The sequence below is a fragment of the Lynx rufus genome, unplaced genomic scaffold (assembly GCF_022079265.1).
Source record: "Lynx rufus isolate CCGP_SWC_20201006 ecotype Redwood Valley unplaced genomic scaffold, mLynRuf1.p SCAF_1, whole genome shotgun sequence".
Classification (NCBI taxonomy): domain Eukaryota; kingdom Metazoa; phylum Chordata; class Mammalia; order Carnivora; family Felidae; genus Lynx; species Lynx rufus.
This window is the reverse complement of record NW_025814823.1, coordinates 61,598,494-61,619,194: the sequence shown is the minus strand read 5'-3', so window position 1 is coordinate 61,619,194 and position 20,701 is coordinate 61,598,494.

The following is a 20,701-nucleotide window of genomic DNA, read 5'->3' as shown; positions in this document are numbered from 1 at the left end:
ATAGTGACCTTGAATTCTATCACTGAGGCACAGGAAGTGGCCTAACTTGTTCTAAAAGAAATCATTCCTCAATTTGGGTTCCCTATCACTATGGGATCAGATAACGGGCTAGCACGCATGGCTGAAGTGGTGCAGCTGGTGGCGAAGGGGTTAAAGATCACCTGAAAGTTACACACAATATACAGACCCCAGAGCTCTGGGATGGTGGAACAAATGAACTGTACCCTGAAGCTGCAATTACATAAACTATGTCAGGAAACCCACCTACACTGGGACCAGGTGTTGTCAATCACTTCGTTAAGAATCAGATGTAGCCCCACTAAGCAGATGGGGTTCTCCCCTTATGAAATCCTTTATGGGCACTTTATGGGTGCCTTCCCCCTGTTATAATGGGGGATCTAAATGAGACAGGTAATCTAACCCTAAAGCAACAGATGAGGGCTCTTAGCTCTACCCTAGCCACCTTACACCCCTAGGTTAGGGAGCAATTACCTGAATCTGACCATAGATGCTCACTCCTGAAAACCAGAGATGCTGTATGGGTGAAGGAGTGGAATGTCCAACCCCTAAAACCCCTCTGGAGGGGCCTGTTCACTGTCATTTTGTCCACCCATACTGCAGTAAAGATAGCCAGAGTGGATCCCTGGATTCACCACAGCAGAATGAAGCCAGCATCTCGAAACTGGAAGTGCATTCCTGATCCATCAATGCCCTGCAAGCTGACTATACAAAAGAAACAATCTGCAACTCCAGAGGCTCTGGGAGGGTGCAGCCCTGCTTTAGTCACTCCAGAAGCTGACTAATCTACACACAGCAGAAGCTTGAGGAATCAACGGTCCAGTGGAACAAAAAGACTGTCCTTATTTTCTATATGTTTCCTTACTGTGATGCACTGTCACCCCTTGTGTCATGCCTTGCCTCTCCAGAGGCTGCCCTGACCACCTGAAAGTATGGTGAGAGTTTTTGTTAGCACTCACCTTCCCTTTGTAGATAGGATCCTTCATTGGTATTGGTTGCTTCTAATCTGGACCCCTTATGTAGACCTAGATCTCTCATCAAGTGACCCATGTATTCACGTACCCAAGTTAGGCCAGGGAGTCACTTGCACCTTACTATACCATACCCGTTTCTCATACCAAGGAAAAGTCCCAGGGACATGCAGACACAATAAAACCACCTATTCTATCTGCCAACAGGAGAGTCCATACACTTGTCTCGACCCTCAATATCCCCCCAGTTGGTTGGTTAGAAGTCTGATCCTACCAAGAAGGGCGGGGCCTTGGTCAGCCGGACACAAATCACTAACACAAAACGACTGGTGTCAATGCTGTTTGACATATGTGCAGTAATAGGAACGCGTCCAGCGGCATCTATCACACAAAAAAATGTGGGCTCTTGTCATAGAGTGCCCAAGGACTCCTGATATATCATGCAGAGGTTTAGATTGGGAGTGTGAATACTGACTCAGTGACCAATACATGTGTGAGGAAAACAGTTTATGTGCCTACACACCTGAGTTTTTATGCCCCCGCTGGAGTTGTGTTTCATGGGCTACTTGGAAAAAAGAAGGCACAACAGTACTCCTTCAGAAGGGGGCAGCTACATAAGGTTGTCAGTCAAAGGCCTGTAACCCTGTTAATTTTAGTATCATTAACCCAGGAGATTCCAAATGACAATGAGGCACCAGAATTGGCATCCAGGTCTATGGGCGAGGCAGAGAACCAGGGACTGTGCTATATTTCAAGAGAGTCACTACCACCCATCCAACCATGTCCCATCAAGTCTTCCACTCCTTCTACAAAGAAGTAAGAAACAGCACCCCCCTTCCCATTTCAGTCACAGCAAGGGACTTGTTTGTAGACCTAAAAGAGACTACAGCCCAGACTCTGAAGATCTCTTTTTGCTATATATGTGGGGAGAACCAACATGGGGGAATCAATGGCCATGGGAGGCTGGAGAATTAGATCCCCACAAACCTTATAATGGAACAGAATACCCCAGTCCTACTACCAAAGTTTGGCTCCTCAAAATTTCAATCATTGGGAAAAACTGTCTTGGCCGATGGGGAAGAAAGTTACCACTTCTGTTGAAAGCTCAACATGCCTAGGCCAAAGATTTTATAACTCAACCACCCAGGAAACCCAATGGTGGGGATCCCCAGGTCACCTTGAACCAAGTACCCACCCCTTGTCTTTCTCTCATCTCCAAGAGTCCTGGGGCAATGTTGACACAGCCATCAAATGGTGGGGCCCAGGTAGACTATACTGGATATGTGGAAGGATGGCCTATACAAGACTTCCCTCAGGCTTGTTAGGATCATGTGTGCTGGGAACTATTTGTCCATATTTCTTTCTGCTCCCACTTGCCAGAGGGGAACATTTGGGAGTCCAAATGTATGGAGACAGGGAGACTCAAAGGAAATGATGTGCCCTAAGTATTGGTAATTGGAAAGATGATGAATGGCCTCCCAAGCGTATAATCCAATATTATGGTCCTACCACCTGGGCAGAGGATGGGTCCTGGGGCTACTGCACTCCCACTTACATGGTAAAGCACATAATCAGACTGCAAGTAGTTGTAGAAATTATAACCCATGAAACTGCCAGAGCTCTTAACTTATGAGCCAAGCAGCAGAACAAAATGTGCAATGCTATCTATCAAAATTGCTTGGCCTTAGATTATTTGCTTGCTTCTGAGGGAGGAGTTTGTGGAAAGTTTAATGTGAGCAACTACTGCCTACAGATGGGTGATGAAGGAAAAGTCATAGAGGAGATCACAGATTAAATGAGAAAGGGCTCATGTCCCAGTCCAGACCTGGAAAGGTTGGGACCCAAGGAGTTATTCAGAGGATGGTTTTCAACTCTTGGGGGATTCAAAATCCTTGCAGGAATCATCCTCTTTATTTTGGGAGCTTGCTTACTTCCTTGCCTAGCTTCCCTGCTTATACTGTCTGTCACCAGCGTCATTGAGGTAATGGTCAAAAGGAAAACAAACACACATGTGATGATGTTATGGAAATATAAACCTCTAAACCAAGATGATGCTCTTTGACCCAAAATAGGGGGTCCAAACATCAAAGGGGGGAATGTGGTAGAACTCCTCCCTAAGGAATGTGGTGAAAACCTCAAGACAAGGGAAGGCAATCTGGCTATGTGCACGTGTGCAACTTTCCTCATGGCTCTGTAACATAGACCACACATTCAGACTGTATGCTACCATATATAGGAGACGAAAGAGCAAAAATTATATAAAAGCCAACCCTGTGCTGCACTTGGGGCTCAGCATTTTGGGTCTTAGCCCGCTGAGCCCATGCTGACATGAATAAAGCTGCATCCTGGAAAGAAAAGTCTCAGTGTCCCGATTCCCTGTGTGCGACTTACCACTACACTGCCCCCTCCTCCAGCTTGTAAATTTGCTTCACACTTCTATACAAATGCAGGATTGATAAATGCAGTTCTAGGGCACCCAAATTTATGCAAAATGTGGAATAAATAGGGGAGAAAATATTAAATTAGTCATTGTTACAGTTCAACAATTCAGGGTTTTTTGAAGTAGAATTTAGCTACTTGCATCAAAAGCCACATGGGGTGTTTGTTTAGAGCACAGGTTATAAGGACAAAACCTGATACACAAAATAAGAATCTCTGAGAATTGGGTCTAGATACCTCTATATAAAAGGTACCCAGATAATGCTTATTTACCCTTAAGTTTGCAGAACAAAGATTTAATGGGGATATAGGAATGATTCTAATCCAATTTCAGACTCTACCATCTTCCCATTATTGTATAAATCACATAATCTCTCTACACTCACATGTGAAATTCAGTTCAATAAGCCAATGAATACTTCTTACTGCATATTATTAATAACACACATTGTAATTCATTAACTATTAATTAGTCGTTCTTAGTATTTATTAATATTCATATATATATACCATTTGTATAGAATACACATAGTTCTAAAACTTGTAATGTCATACATGAACAAAAACAAATTATCTTCAGAAACTTATACTCTAGAGAGTGAAGTGAAATAATAAGAATACTAAACTAGAATTCTTTTTTAGAATGCTAGGACATGAAAAATGATTGGAAAAATAAATACCGCAGGGTAATGGGGACTGAGAGAGAGTTGTATTTGGTAGAAGACTATGAGGTTAAGAAGAGTGGTTAAGATAGTCCCCACTATGCAAATGTATTTTTTAACAGATTTTTAGGTGGTGAGGGAGTAAACCAAGTGGCTAACTTGAAGAAGGGTATTCAAGTATTTCATAACTCCATGTATATGCCATGCCTCAGAAAGAGCAAGGAAGTGTGTGTGTGTGTGTGTGTGTGTGTGTTTTGTGTGTGTGCGTGTGCGTGTGTGTGTGTGTGTGTAGAAGAGGAGAGAGAGACAGAGAGGAAGGAAGGAGAGAGGAGGGAGAAGGAGAAAAATAGTATAAGATGAGCTCAGAGAAGAAATGGAATTCAGATCATACAAAACTTTAGGTAAGTTTGACAATCATTTTCAGCAAAAATGGAGAGTTGAATAATCATCAACAAATTCCTTCTTTTCTTTTAAAATAATTTTTTTTAATGTTTATTTATTTCTGAGACAGTGTGACAGAGCATACGTGGGGGAGGGGCAGAGAGAGAAGGAGACACAGAATCAGAAGCAGGGTCCAGGCTCTGAGCTGTCAGCACAGAGCCTGACGCAGGGCTCAAACCCACAAACCGTGAGATCATGACCTGAGCCAAAGTCAGATGCTTAACTGACTGAGCCACCCAGGTGCCCCAACAAATTTTTTCTTTTCAACTTCATCATCTTTAGAGGAACCTTGATTATGCTTGTCCTTCACAATTTTATATAGATTCTAGAAATGTCTTGTAAAACTTATTAAAATTAAGAAAAAAATATTTTGATATTTTGGTTGGAATTGCTTTGATACTCTAAATTTGAAGAGCATGTACAATTTTATGCTGGGTCATTTCATCTATTTATTAAGGTACTTCATAAAACTAAAAACTAAAAACTATGAACAGTTTTGCATACCTTTTAAAAAGATACATTCCTAAGTACCTAATCATTTATTGCTGATGCAAATGTTATCTTTTAATTAATTTCATTTTCTTAAGTGTATTAACGTATAGAAAAAATAATCTTTTATATTGATCTTATATCAATGATATTGTTAACATCCTTAAAAGTTCAAATAATATTCTCTATAATCACTTGAACTTTCCATAAAGGTAAATATTCCACCTCAGAATCATGACAGTGTTGCTTTATAATCCTTTTAAATTTTGTTTGATTTTGTTTTTCCTTATTGGAACAAAAAGTGCTGGCAAAAACAAAAAAAAAAAACAAAATTTTTTTTTTGAAAAAAGTATTCGCTGTTGAGCATGATGTCAGATATAAGATAATACAGGTAATCTTTATCAATTAATAGAAGCTCTATTTCTAAATCCTAAAAAAAAGTTTTATTTTTAATTCCATGTTTTTCTGCCCAATAATCATCATCTCAAAGTGTAATGACATTTGTTCTCAGGATGAGACATTTTATTTCACCATTAATAATTTTATAAAGTACGGTTAATTTATAAATATAAAACTTTCTGATGAGTACACAACCAGTCACTAGCCTTTTACCAACTGATCAAAAAGAAATATAAACGCATTACTCATTTTTGCTTAAATTACTTTGATTTATCATTTAATTATAAAAACAACTTATTCTCTAGAACCATACAAGAATTAAAACAAAAAAATAAAGTCATTCTATAGTTATATATCAAACATGTGCTTTCATCATGTTGCTTCATACAACAAATTATTGTTTAAATTTCCGTAATTACCACTAAATAAACATATATAGATATTATAAATAAAATCAGTGAAAATTTGTAGATTTGAGTATTTCATGACAAATACTTTCCATTTACTGTTCCATTTAACCCTTGCAATACTTGACTGATGCTGGTACTGTTACTAACTTCATTTCAAATCAAGAATCCCAGGTTTAGAGTAGAGGATTAGCTAAACTCACATAGCCACTAAAAGGTAAGTGATGGAACTGAGTTTCTAATCCAAACAGCCTGTCTCCAAAACTCACATATTTAAGCATTTTGCAATATTTCACAAATATTTAGTGAATATTGTTAATCTCCAATACAGGAATATGGTAACAAAGGTATTCTATGCCTCTTTGATGTATACCACATGATAAAGTCAAGTTGAAATACTCTGTTGTAGAATATAATTATTAAAAGACTGGGCTATGAAATAGACCTTTTAAGAGGTCCATTCCACTATGCATCTTACTTATATGACCTTGCACAGAGGTCAGGGAAATTGAATGCCCATGGCAAATACTAGGATGTAGACATTCATAAACTAGGGAAATTGAATTTCTGGATAAAGTGGGGAAGGCAGTAATCCAGGATGATCAAACTTCATGCTCCAAGATCTCCTTAACTAGAAACTCAGCAATTTCAATGTTTATTTGCTATTTATAGGACTTTGTTAAACTCCTCCCTTTTGATATTTTATAAATGCATGCTTCTTTTTAAGTAAAAATTATATCTTTCCATATTTGAACAGTCTTAACATATGTGTTTCAAAATCTTGGTTAGATTGATATATAAAATGAGTTTCCTTTAGAAAGACTAGAAATTACTACTATCTAATTGCTGAATATATTGTTTGTTTGTTGTTGTTGTTGTTGTTGTTTAGCACTGGATTTCTTCATGAGCTTTGACATTTCTGTTTGCAAGTTCATTTAAAGTATTTTTTTGAAAGGTGAGAAATTATTAGTTTCCATTGTTTTGTTTTATTTTTCTCTCTCCCTCTAGCTGTGGTCCTCACTGTCTAGTGATTTTTGTTTCTGAGCTCACACTAAAGCACCAGGTTTTAAATCTGCCTTCAGTATTATTTCCTAGGACTGACATTGAGAACATGTCTGATCTCATCATAAATTCAGTGGGTTTGTGACTCACCCCTGAAAGCCATATGATATTATTGTCTCCTGCTTCCCTTTCCCCAACCCTTTAGATAGAGACACATCCCATTTGGTATATGCACAGATAGATACATTCTTCTCTGTCTGCCTAACCTTTCAGGAGCTTTTCCAGGAATCTGTCTTAACTAAGTCTACCTGGTACCATATAACCATGTATGTTAAAAAATTTACCATTTCTATTTTGTTTTTAATTTTTCCAATTTTATTGAGTAGTAATTGACATACATCACTGTATCAGTTTAGTATACAGAAAAATGGTTTGATTTATATAGGTTGTGAGATAATTACCACAATAAGTTCATCATCCATTTTCTCATACAGATACAGTAAAAGAAAAGAATAAAATATAAGGGGAAACTTTTTTCTCCCTATGATGAGAACTCTTAGGATTTACTCCCTTAACAAGTTTCCTATAGATCATACAGCAGTGTTAGCTGTGGTCATCATGCTGTATATTACATCCCTATCACTTATTTATCACATAACTGGAAGTTTGTACCTTTTGACTACCTTCTTCCAATCCTCCCTTCTCCCACACCCCTATCTTTAGTAACCACAAGTCTGATCTCTTTTTCTATGAGTTTGTTTTGTTTTTTGATTACACTATATACGAGATCAAAAAGTATTTGTCTTTTTCTGACAGATTTCACTTTGCATAATAACTTCAAGTGCCATCCATATTATTACAAATAGTAGGACTTCCTAATTTTTGAACTCAATAATATTTCTTTGTGTGCATGTGTGTGTTATTTATCCTTTCATCCATAAGTGGACACTTACATTGTTACCATGTCTTGGCTACCATAAATAATGCTGCTATGAACAAGGATTTTCAGATATCTTTCTGAGTTAGTGTTTTTTTTACCTTTGGATACATTCCCAGAAGTAGAATTGCTAGATCACATGGTCGTTCTATTTTTAATTTATTGGGGAATCTTCATACTTCATTAGCATTGGACTGCTACTAAGTTCTCTCCTTTCTCCTGTCAGCTTAGGATGGCACAAAAAAGGAGCTTAATCTTTCTCCAGTTGTCTGCCACTCAGGAAAGGAAAACTCAATATGACTGGTAAAACCAGAGGTTTTTTTTTTATTAGCAAGTTGAAGCTTATGAATTTGCATCATTTTATCTGGTGATGTTTTGCTATTCAATGAAAACACAGGACTACATTTATGGGATTTTTAAAATTAAATTTTGGCTCTGGAGTCAGAAAGTAAAATTATGAACTAAACTTAAATGCCAATGAATGTGAGAAAAAGCCAAAATATTTTTTAAAAGGGAATCTCTTCCTAGAAATGTAGAAGAGAAAAAAATATTTAGTAAAATAGCTAACGACAGTTAAAATAAAAATAAAAGGAAAACAATGTAAAAACATTAAGATCATTTAAATGACAATAATAATGTTTTGGCATTCTAGTATCAAATGGGTATCAGATACCTAGGAAAATATTGGCATATATTAAGGCCTTGGTAGATTATCTTATTTTCAGCACATTAGATATCCCTGTCTATGAAGATGTTCCATTCCTAGTCTTTTGATGTTATGACTGGCCACATGACATTTTGATTTGGCCTAATATGCTACAACAACATAACCCAATTTATATTTTTAAAGGCTTATTCATACTACTGTGTTGGAGACAGATTCCAAGAGAACACTGGGAAGAAGTTGTTGTCTAGGCAAGAGATGATGAGGGTTGGACCAGGGTAGTGACAGTGGAGAAATGAGACACAGGGAGATTCTAGATGAGTTTTGTAAATAGAGTTAACAGAAATTTTTGCTGAATTACATGTGAGTTATAAGAGAAATGTAACTTGAAATCCACCTCCAACATACATGCTTTCATAATGTCACTAATGACCTCCATGTGACTAAATTCAATGGAATTCATGTTTATTATCTTATATTACCTTACATAAGCTTCTATCAACACTTGTCAACTCTTTTATTGAAACACTTTTTTTACAGCAATCTCTGTGCACCCCACTCCCCAGGTTTTCTTCCTTTTCCTCTGGATGTCCTTTTTCTCTTTCTCAGGGTCATTTTCCTTTTCCCCACATGAATTTTGAAATTCATTAAACTACATTTGTGCCTACTTATCAACTTTGCATTGAGTATTTTCCCTGAGGAATTTTATTCACAAACATGTCATTGAATGCTATTTATTTACAGAAATTCCTGATCTCATATCCACTGCTCACTCTTCTCTATTCTCCATATTCATACAGTAGAGTCTATTTGGAACAGTTCTTTTTTTTAACATCAAAAGTGCCTTAAAAATCAATACATCAAAAACAAAATTGTGATTTTCCTTTTCCCCTCACCTTACCAAATTGGAAGACTTCCAATTCAGTGCAACACCATTCATGCAAGTGAGCAAGCCAGAAAAATATCTGCCATCCTATCACCTTCCTCTTCCTCACCACTTACTACTTAAGTGAAATCCAATCCATAAAGTATACATATGATTTCTCCATCTTGACTGCCAATATGCCTCTTCCTTTACAACATCACCAATGCCTAGATTACTCCAATAACTTTCAGTAGACTCTCAACATCCAATAAAGTCTTTATGGGTCAATATGATTATTTATTTTCAAATAAAATTATCTTAATATTAACTATATTTCAAAAATGCTTTATTTTTTTCTCTAAGTTTAGAAACTAGTGTCCTATAGGATATGACAAAATCCCTGACTTCATACCCATCTCCATCTCAAACCTCCCTCACCATCACCTTCACTCTTGAGGCTCCATAACACAGGACTTTTAGCAATTCAGATGCACCTTTTATTTCCAACAGCAAGGATTTTGGACATTCTATGTCCTTTGCCTGAATTACACTGTTTATCTACAAATCTCATATGATTCAAATTTCAAGTGTTATTTACAGGTAGAACAATATGCTCTATGCATAGTTTAACACCACCTCCAAGCTTACTTTATTTACTGAATTGTCTGAATAATATTTTGTCAATCTTAATCGATTATACAGTTTGGTCACCTTTACACTCTTATCCTGAGCATGGTACCTAGGCAAAATAAATATTTATGAATTAATTAATGCAATTCATATCACTATATGCTATAGGAAATCATAATCTCTTCCCCAAACCTTCAACAAATATCACCTGTGTCAGATTGTGTTAATTCCATTAAACACTTACACATACACAAAAGGAAGACTTACTTAAAACCAGGCTCTGAAGACAAGGATATAAAATGATACGAGACTACTGTTATTGAGAGAAGAGTGTTAAGTGGGAAGTTTTAAAAATAACATGGCCATTGCTCTTGTTGACTATGACATTAATAGGCAATGCATAAACTGATTATTTATAAATAAAGATGAAATGATTTTTGTTTTCCAATCCAGAAGTCATTAGAAACAATATCTATCCAAATGAATGTTAATTCTGCATCTTTAAATTTATCTGTTAAAAATAAAATGAATTTCATTTGAAAAAGAAAAATGTTTCAAACAGTCTCAAGATCATTATTATAATAAGTTCAAGTTACTTTAGTCTTGGGTTTAGCATCACTGTGAAAAGAAAGAAGGCTATTTAATTAGTGGATTAACACACTCCATTAAATTGGTGTTTTTTAGAGAAAATGCCAAAATTGTAAAAGAGAAAATCAAATCACATCATCGCTTTGAATAAATATAATTATATGCCATAAAATTTCTTTGAGGAAATTTCCTTGAACTAGAGTTGGCACACCAAAAACAAAACAAAAAGGGGGGAAAAAAGCTAGATAATACTCTATAATTATTGAAATAAAATGGTCAATGTCCATGATCTCCCTCACACATCATCTTTATCATTACTTTTTACCAAGTCAATTGAGAAGTTCAGAATTATATTTCAAACTTAAGTTGAAAAGTTGAGCTCTAAATGAGAAACAGATAATTTGGACTGCATATGTATTAAACAGGAAAGCATATCAAGGTCTTTAATATCATCAATTTATAGCACTAAATTTAAAATGAGAAATAGAAATCACAGAGAAATATATTAATATATTTATTGAATATATAGCTTTCATCTTGATGTAAACTTCTCTGTTTCTTAGTCCCCAAAATATCTGTGATGTACACTATATTTGGAAAAAGTATGTGACTGCATGTTTCTAGCACTGAATCCTTACAGGATTTCTCCAGCTTGGATATGAGCAAAGCCCAGATTCAGTAGCTGAAATATCCCTCTGTATAGAATGTCTAAAGGGAACAATTTTGTTCCATGCATTTTTGGTACTTGGTTTGTTTTGATGAGTTTCTCATATCCCAGTGAATTGTAGCCTTTCTTCTGGCAAATGAAGGATTCATGAAATCTCAATGTCTTAAAACTATCTCATTTCAAGTTCACAGCAAGACCTCTTAAAGTAGAGATAATTAATCAATATCAGGTAAATAATTAACACTTACAAATAAATTAACCAGTGTGAGTTATTTTAAAACTCAAAAATTGATCTTACTAACATCATACTATTAAATGTTTGTCATTTATTTTACTACACTGAAATTACGGATTTGTGGATGGAGTTCTTAAACGCAAAATGCATAGTAGCAAAAAAGAAATAGCAAATTAGAGTCTGATCACAAATGGTCTTTAAAATTAAATATAAGTGAAGAATGAGCCAAACCGGAGCTTTTTTAAAAATAGCTTTATTGTTTTTCCATTATCTTAAGAAAATATCATATTATACCAAAAATGGAAAAAAATGTCTAATGGTGTAAAAGCGCTCAGGTGCCATTTTGGTAAGTTTGAGAACCATTTTTAATTGATTAATTAATTTATTTACTTATGTTTTTGTTTTTGAAAACCATTTTTAATTTGGATTAACCAAAAATAGTATTTGCTAAAGCACATCAACTCAGACTGTCAAACATATATAAGAAGTATATGAATCTATTAAATTTGGGGTTCTATCTTGGGTCATACTGTGCCAAATAATATCCATCCAGAGACTATTTAAGATGTCAGAGAAGTAGGGGGACCCTGGGCTTTTCTTATCCTTCAAACACAGGTATATAGAGGTCAGATTACTTGAAATACCCAGGAAATTGATCTGCAGCATGCAAAAGGATCTTCACAGTTCGAGGGAGACAGCTTGGCAGGTGCCAGGTGCACGGATGTGAATTGGAAGAGAAAAGAATGGTGGCGGCATGGAGAAAAAGTAAGCCTTTTCATGGAGAGACAAAGCAGAGAGAGAAAGAAGTATTGAGATAGTGCAGCATTGAGTTAGCACAAGAGGAAAACCTCTCTGGACCACAGACTGGGAAACAAGAAGTACTGAGTATCCCAGTTCTTTTTTGCAAACAGCTTTTGGAACTCAGACTCTGAGGTTTTGGAAGTGTGCAACTTTCTCTGGAGCTGAGGCGCATGCTCCTGGGGAGGAGGGAGCTGGCCCCAGTGTGCATAGCATGGTGTAGAGATCTCTAGTGTGCTCTGGGAAAGAACAGTCACCTTGCTGGAGTACTTTTGGAAGTGGGTTTATTACTTTCTCAAGGAAAAAAAAAAAAAAAACACTGTCGATGCCAACCAAAGGCCTTTCATCAGCAGGGTGGAGTTACTCCAGAGGAGGAGAGTAGAACCATGCCATGCTTAGTCCTTTAAGACACTGGGTTTTGAACCCCATTCGCATGCCAAAGAAAAAACGCAGGAGAGTTGTGGCACAGGGCAAGCTGACTTCCCTCACTGCCTGAAGAGTGGGGGTTTATATCCCCTGGAAGGGATGAGAGATTGTGATGCTGCCATTTCCACCCCCAACACCAACATGTGGGACTTCAGAGAGCAACACAGCAGCCCCCAGTGGAGGTGGGACGTGCTTACACCAAACTGTGCCCCTCTGTGCCTGAAAACTGCCTATCTACTGAGGCAAGACTGACTGAGCCAATTCAGCTGGCCTCTCCTCCAGACAAGCACAGCCAGCACCCCCAAGCAGACAACTCTGGTTTTTTTTTCCCTTTTTCTTCCCCTCCTTCTTCTTTTTTTTCCTTTTGGAATCAGGCTCATAGTTTTCTATTTGTTTTGTTTCATTTTGTTTTCTCTCTCTCTCTCAGATCAGTTTTCTATTCTTTTCTTTTTCTTTCTTTTTTTCTTTTCTTCTGCTTTTTCCCCCTATTTTTTCCTTTCATTTTATTTTCAATCAACCTTGTAGTTTTTAGATTCTCTGGGGTTTTTCTGTTCCCTTTCCTTTTATTTTTTTAGGGGGATCAGGCCCTTTTTTCCAGCGTTACTTCAACAAACAAATCAAAGCACACCTGGTTAGAGGTCCAAGCACTTCACCATTGCAAGGAAGTAGGAGCTATGCAGAGGACTTACTGGTGGGAAAGAGTAGTGCAAACACAACAGCAGAGTGCACACAGTATACACCAGAAACACTTCCTGAAATGCCAGGCCTGGGACAATGTATGACCCCTTTTTAATATAGTAGTATTTTCAGATACAGGAAATAGAACAAGCTTTTAAAATATGCAAAAGACAGAAACTTAGGCAAAGTGAAAAGATGGAGGAATTCTCCCCAAAAGAAAGGTCAAGAAAAAAAATCACAGCCAGGGACTTGCTCAAAACAGATATAAGAAATATATCTGAACAAGAAGTTAGAACAACTAGCTGGGCTTGAAAAAAGCATAGAAGACACCAGAGAAGGCCACGTTGCAGAGATCAAAAACTTAAGAACTAGTCAGGATGAATAAAAAAATGCTATGACTGACTTGCAAAATAAACTAGATACACTGACAACGAGGATTGGAGAAACAAAGGAGACAATAGGTGAAATAGAAGATAAAATTGTGGAAAATGAAGATGAAAAAAAGAGAAGTAAATGAAAATACTAGATCACAAGGGGAGACTTAGAGAACTAAGTGATTCCATGAAATGAAACAATATTTGTATCACAGGATTCCCAGAAGAAAAGTGAGAAACAGTGACAGAAGTTTTATTTGAAAAATTCTAGCTGAAAACTTCCCTATTCAAGGGAAGGAAATAGGCATCTAAGTCTAAAAGGCACAGAGAACTCCCTTCAAAATAAACAAAAACTGGCCAACACCATGACATATCATAATGAAATTTGCAAAATACAAAGATAAAGAGAGAATTCTGAAAGCAGGTGTGGAAAAAGGTTCTTAACCTACAAAAGTAGACACATAAGGTTAACAGCAGATCTGTCCACTGACTTGGCATGCCAGAAGGTAGTGGCAGAAAAAATTCATTGTGCTAATTAGGAAAAATACACAGCCAAGAATCCTTTATCCAGCAAAGCTGTCAATCAGAACAGAAGGAGAAGTAAAGTCTTTCCAAGACAAACAAATCTAAAGGAGTTCACGACTATTACATCATCTCTGAAAGAAATTTTAAGGGGTACTCTGAGTGAAGGAAACAAAAAAAGACCAAAGCAACAAAGACTATAAAAGGACCAGAGGACATCACCAGAAACACCAATTCTACAGATAACACAATGGCACTAAATTCATATATTTCAATAATCACTCTGAATGTAAATGTACTGAATGCTCCAGACAAAAGACATAGGATCTCAGAATGCATGACAAAACAAAACAAAACAACACAAAACAAAACCCCACAAGATCCATATATATGCTACCTACAAGAAACTCATCTTAGACCTGAGGACACCTTCAGATTGAAAGTGAGAGGATGGAGAACTGTATATTATGCTAATGGACATCAAAAGAAAGCTGGAGTAGCCATACTTATATCAGAAAAACTATATTTTAAAACAGACTGTCACAAGAGATGAAGAAGGCATTATATCATAATTGAGGGGCCTTTCAATCAAGACAATCTATCAATTGTAAATATTTATGCCCGCAACATGAGGCACCCAAATATATAAATCAATTAATCACAAACAAAAAGAACCCCATTGATAAAAATACCATAACAGTAGGAGACTTTAATACCCCACTTGCAGCAATGGACAGATGATCTAAAAAGAAAACCAACAAAGAAACAATGGCTTTGAATGACACACTGGACCAGATGGACTTAACAGATATATTTAGAACATTTAATCCTAAAGCAGCAGAATATACATTCTTCTTGAGAGAACATGGAATATTTTCCAGAAAAGATCACATACTAGATCAAAACTCAGCCCTCATCAAGTATATGAAGATTGAGATCATACCATACATATTTTCAGATCACAATGCTATGAAACTTGAAATCAACCACCAGAAAAAAAAATTGGAAAACCCTCAAGTACATGAAGGTTAAAGAACAATCTACTAAAGAATGAATGAGTAAGCCAGGACATTAAATAAGAAATTAAAAATATACATGGTAGCAAATGGAAATGAAAACATAACAGTCCAAATCTTTTGTGATGCAGCAAAGTCAGTCCTAGGAGTAAAGTATATTGCAATTCAGGCCTATCTCAAGAAGCAAAAAAGGTCTTGAATATATGACTTAACCTTATACCTAAAAAAGCTAGAAAAGGAGTCACAAATAAAGCCTAAAGCCAGCAGAGGAAGGAGAGTAATAAAGATTAGAGCAGAAATAAATGATATAGAAACAAACAAAAACCAGTAGAACAGATCAATGAAACTAAGAGCTGGTTGTTGAAAGAATAAACAAAATTGATAAACCCCTAGCCAGACTTATCAAAAAGAAAAGAAAGAGAACCCAAATAATAAAATCACAAATGAAAGAGGAGAGATCACAACCAACACTACAGAAATACAAACAAATCTAAGAAAATACTATAAAAATTATATGCCAACAAACTGGACGGCCTGGAAGAAATGAACAATTTTCTAGACACTCACACACTACCAAAACTCAAAGAGGAAAAAATGGAAAATTTGAATAGGCCTATAACCAGCAAAGAGATTGTATCAGTTATCAAAAATCTCCCAACAAATAAGAGTCCTGGGCCAGATGGCTTCCCAGGGGTATTCTACTAGACATTTAAAGAAGAGTTAATACCTATTCTTCTCAAACTGTTCCAAAAAAGTAGAAATGGAGGAAAAGCTTCCAAACTCATTCTATGAAGCCATTAATACCTTGGTTCCAAAACCAGACAAAAACCCCACTGAAAAGAAAATATACAGGCCAATATCCCTGATGAATCTGGATGCAAAAAATCTCAACAAGATACTATCAAATTTAATTCAGCAGTACATTAAAAGAATTATTCACTATGATCAAGTGTGATTTATTCCTGGGCTGAAGAGTTGGCTCAATATTCACAAATCAATTAATATCATACACCGCATTAATAAAAGAGAAAATAAGAACCATATGATCCTTTCAGTACATGCAGAAAAAGCATCTGACACAATACAGAATACTTTCTTGGTAAAAAACCTCAAGGAATTAGGGATACAAGGAACATAGCTGAATACCATAAAATCCATATATGAAAGGCCCACAGCTAATGTCATCCTCAATGGAGAAAAACTGAGAACTTTCCCCCTAAGGTCACGAACACAATAGGTGTGTCCACTCTCACCAAATTTGTCCAACATAGTACTGGAAGTCCTAGCCTCAGCAATCAGACAACAAAAGAGATAAAAGACATTGGCAAAAAGTCAAACTTTCACTCGTTACAGATGACATGATACTCTACATAGAAAACCTGAGAGACTCCACCAATAAACTGCTAGAACTGATGTTTGAATTCCGCAAAGTCGCAGGATGTAAAATCAACACACAGAAGTTGGCTGCATTTCTATACATCAAATAATGAAGCATCAAAAAGAGAATCAAGAAATGAATCTCATTTACAATTGCACCAAAAACCATAAGATACCTAGGAATAAACCTAACCAAAGAGGTAAAAGATCTATATGCTGAAAACTATAGAAAACTTATGAAAAAAATTGAATAAGAAACAAAGAAACGGAAAAACATTCCATGCTCATGGATTAGAAGAACAAATATTGTTAAAATGTCTATACTACCCAGAGCAATCTACACATTCAGTGCTATCCCTATCAAAATAACACTAGCATTCTTCACAGAGCTAGAACAAACACTCCTAAAATTTGTATGGAACCAGAAAAAAAAAATAGCCAACGTAATGTTGAAAAAGAAAACCAAAGTGGGAGGCACCACAATTCCGGATTTTAAGCTGTATTACAAAGCTGTAATCATCAAGACTGCATGATACTGGAACAAAAAAAGATATATAGATCAATGAACCAGAATATAGAATGCAGAAATGGACCCACAAATGTATGGCCAACTAATCTTCAACAAAGTAGGAAAGAGTATCCAATGACAAAAAGGACTGTCACTTCAGGAAATAGTGCTGGGAAAATTGGACAGTGACATACAGAAGGATGAAACTGGACCACTTTCTTACACCATGCACAAAAATAAATTCAAAATTGATGAAAGACCTAAATGTGAAACAGGTTACCATCAAAATCCTAGAGGAGAAAATAGGTAGCAATCTCTTTGATCTCTACTGCAGCAACTTCATACTAGCCATATCTCCAGAGACAAGTGGAATAAAAGCAAAAATGAACTATTGGAACCTCATCAAGATAAAAAACTTTTGCACGGAGAAGGAAACAATCAACAAAACTGAAAGGCAACCTATAGAATGGTAGGAGATATTTCCAAATGATGTATCTTATAAAGGGTTAGTATCCAAAAATCTATAAATAACTTGTCAAAGAACAAATAATCCAGGGAAGAAATGGACAGAAGACATTAACTGACACTTTTCCAAAGAAGATGTCCAGATGGCTAACAGACACATAAAAAGATGCTCAACATCAGGGGCGCCTGGGTGGCTCAGTTGGTTGAGCATCTGACTTTGGCTCAGGTCATGATCTCGTGGTTTGTGAGTTCAAGCCCCTCGTCGGGCTCTGGGCTGACAGCTAGGAGCCTGAAGCCTGCTTCGGATTCTGTGTCCCCCCTCTCTCTCCACCCCACCCCTGCTTGTGCTCTGTCTCTCTCTGTCTTTCAAAAATGAATAAACATAAAAAAAAATTTTTAAAGAAAAAAATGCTTGACATCAGTCATCATCAAAGAAACAGAAATCAAAACCATGAGATAGCACCTCACACCTGCAGAATGGCTAAAACTAACAACTCAGAAAACAAAAATGTTGGCAATGATGCAGATAAATTGGGAACACTTTTGTACTGTTGATGGAAATGCAAACTGGTACAGCCACCCTGGAAAATAGTATGGAGGTGCCTCAAAAAATTAAAAATAGAACTACCCTACAACCCAGCATTTGCACTACTAGGTATTTATCCAAAGGATATAAAAATGCTGATTGGAAGGGGCATGTGCATCCCAGTGTTTATAGCAGCACTAACAATAGCAAAAATGTGGAAAGAGCCCAAATGTCCATTGAGTGATGAATGGATAACGAAGATGTTGTGTGTATATGTATATATATGTATGTATATATGTATGTATATGTTTTAATGAGTAAGTAGTTAAGCAAACTGTAGTATATCTATATTAAGGAATACTATTCAGCAATTAAAATAAAAAAAAAATTACTGATACATGTAACATCCGGATGAATCTCCAAGGAATTACACTGTTTAAAATGCCATCACTAAATGCCAACTATATATACATATACACATATACAGATGAACAAAGGGAAGGGAAGGAAAAATAAAATTAAAACAGAGAGGGAGACAAACCTAAGAGTTTCTTAAATACAGCAACAAACTGAGGGTTGCTAGAGGTGAGGTGGGTGGGGGGATGGCTAAATGGGTAATGAGTATTAAGGAGGGCATTTCTTGGGATGAGCATTGGGTGTTACATATAAATGATGAATCACTGGGTTATATCCCTGAAACCAATACTGCACTGTGTATTAACAAACTTGAATTTAAATAAATGAAGTTTGAAAAATACAAATGAAAACAAATAAACAATGATTTCTAGGTGAAGATATCAGCTCTATTGTATGTAAAGCAATGCACCAATACTTGGAATACAACTCCAGTATCCCGAAGTAATGTTTGGTATAAACTTGGGACAGTACATATATAAAATTATTCATTATGAGCAAGAAAGGTTTATACCAAAAATGCAGAGCTGTTTCTGTATTAAAGTCAATCAATGTAATTCACCATATTAGCAGGCTAAAGAAGAAAATACACATGTTCATATCAATCTATGCTGAAAAGCAATAAACAAAACTTACTACCATTTCATGATAAAAACTCTCAGAAAAAATATTAATAAAGAAAATCTTCAAAAAAATTTCAGCTCATATAATATTTAACGATAAAGGACTGAATGTATTCCTGCTAAGATCAGGAACAAGGCAAATTACTCAATCTTACTATTCTTATTTAATATGGTACTAGGAGTTCCAGTTAGTGCAATAAGGCAAGATAGAAAATAAAATTTGTAGATCTCAGAAACAAAGAAAATACTTGACCCTGCTTATTGATGAAATGTTTATCTATATAGAAAACACCAAAGAATATACAAGAACAACTTCTAAGATAAGTGAGTTTAATAAGGTGGGATGTTGCAAGATGATACACAAAAATCACATGTATTTCTATATGCTAGGAAGAAACATTTGGACAGTCAAATTCTCAGTACAATTTGCAATCACTTAAGATAAAATGTTAAGTGTAAGTCTAACAAAACATGTACAGGAAATGTAGTTCTGGGCATTTATCCCAGAGAAATTAAGACTTATTTTCACAGAAAGCCTCTGTTGAATGCTTATAGCAACTTTATTCATAATAGCCCCAAACTGGAAACAATTCATATGAGGTTCAATGAGTAATTGGTTAAACAAACTGTAGTACATCTATATCAAGGAATACTACTTAGCAATTAAAATTAAAAAAAAATTATCAATACATGTAACAACCAGATGAATCTCCAGGGAATTATACTGTTTAAAAAAGCCATCACTACATACAAAACATATGATTCCATTTACCCTATCATTTTTGAAATAACAATTACTGAAATGGAGAGAAGATTAGTGGTCTCCAGGGGTTAACAATGTTATAAGGGTAGGAAAGATGTGGTATGACCATTAAAGGACAACACAAGGGATACTTGCATTATAGAAATGCTCAGTATTTTGACTGTATTGATGTCAATATTCTTGTTGTGATAAGGTACTAAAGTTTTACAAGGCGTTACCAGTGGGGGTAGCTGGTTAAAGAGTGCATGGGATCTCTGGGGCACCTGGGTGGCTCAGTTGATTAAGTATCCATGATCTCACAGTGCGTGGGTTTGAGCCCTACCTAGGGCTCTACACTGAAAGTGTGGGCCCTGCTTGGTATTCTCTGTTTCTCTCTCTGCCCCTCTCTTACTCGCATTCTCTCTCTCTTTAAAAAATAAATTAAATTAATTAGGGACACCTGGGTGGCTCAGTTGGTTAAGTGTCCAACGTCGGCTCATGTCATGAACTTGCAGTTTGTGAGTTCAAGCCCCACGTTGGGCTCTGTGCTGACAGCTCAGAGCCTGGAGCCTGCTTAAGATTCTGTGTCTCCCTTTCCCTCTGTTCCTCCCCCATTCTCACTCTGGCTCTCTGTCTCTCAAAAATAAATAAAGATTGAAAAAAAATTGAAATAAATAAATGATTAAAAAAAGAGTACATGGGATCCCTATTATTTCTCAAAACAACATGTAAAATCATAATTATATAAAGGTTTCTTAATAATTTTAAAAAATGAGTATGATAATTCTCTAAGATTTGACTAGGCTTTATTTCATCAA